The sequence below is a fragment of the Arachis ipaensis genome, chromosome B06 (genome assembly GCF_000816755.2).
Source record: "Arachis ipaensis cultivar K30076 chromosome B06, Araip1.1, whole genome shotgun sequence".
Classification (NCBI taxonomy): Eukaryota; Viridiplantae; Streptophyta; class Magnoliopsida; order Fabales; family Fabaceae; genus Arachis; species Arachis ipaensis.
In genome coordinates this window covers 120,984,872-120,985,856 of record NC_029790.2, presented here as the reverse complement: position 1 = coordinate 120,985,856, position 985 = coordinate 120,984,872, and the positions used below count along the sequence as shown (strand labels likewise).

General features: G+C 28.4%; 1 protein-coding gene across 2 annotated transcripts in view; it reads left to right on the top strand.

Moving 5' to 3' along the window:
* LOC107648418 (triacylglycerol lipase 2) overlaps nucleotides 1–985 on the top strand; it is an 8,608-nt gene that overhangs the window by 2,151 nt on the left and 5,472 nt on the right. The window lies entirely within an intron of this gene.

The window sequence follows — 985 nt, the reverse complement described above, 5'->3', positions numbered from 1 at the left end:
AACATTATTACAAAATTTGATACAACAATACTGGAAAAATGTGTTAATGAAATAAATTTGAAACGTAATAAATTAAAATTGATCAATAACATCATGATATACATTTTACATTTATTTTCAATTTTACCAATTGTATCACATTTAAAATAGATGTCAATTATGCTCCGGGATGTTGACATGCATGGGTAATGTGGCAATTTAGCATATTCAAGTGCCACACATTTGTGACACATCAACTTATTGTTATTGCTATGTCAATAGCTTTAATTTAAAATGTTGGATAAATTTCCTAAACAAACTAACATGAAAAGTAATTTTAAAAATTAAACAAAAAAAGTTATACTTTTCAAAAATGTTTTTCTCCTTATCTCCGGGAAATTAAACATGATGCATCTTTTGGTTGTTTGAGTGTGAAGTGTGAACTTGACTCCATAGCCCATACTTGACAAAGGTGACAACAAAAAGGGTTGAGTTCCGCGTCTGTCACACAATTAATGGCGCTAAGTTACTCTTACTCCTTTCCCTTTCATTTCTTTATTTAATTGAGTCCAAGAAGATATCATGATTCCTGACTAACGTAAGTGACGCCCATGTTGCTTTTAGACATAGAAAGTGGCACACTTTCTCAATCTGTTGGCTTTACAACTAAGCTAATTAACAAATTATTTTTGGAAAAAGCAAATGGGTCATAGTTTTGTTTATGGAATAATAGCATTTTGGTGGATGATTAGGCTTATCAAATCTCCTGCTTTAGACAACAACAAAAAATCTCCTTGCTTTCCAGCAGAAAATAAGTGTTTTTGTTTATCGGATCAGATTTGATATGGTCAAAATTTTGATTCGATTTGTACTAAATTTATCAGATCAAATTTAATATTTATACTCTTTATGTTCATATCAGATATCAAATATATTCATGAAATAAAAAATATATCAAAAATTTTATTTTTATAAAAAAAAATCAATAAAATCTCTTTTTTTCTCT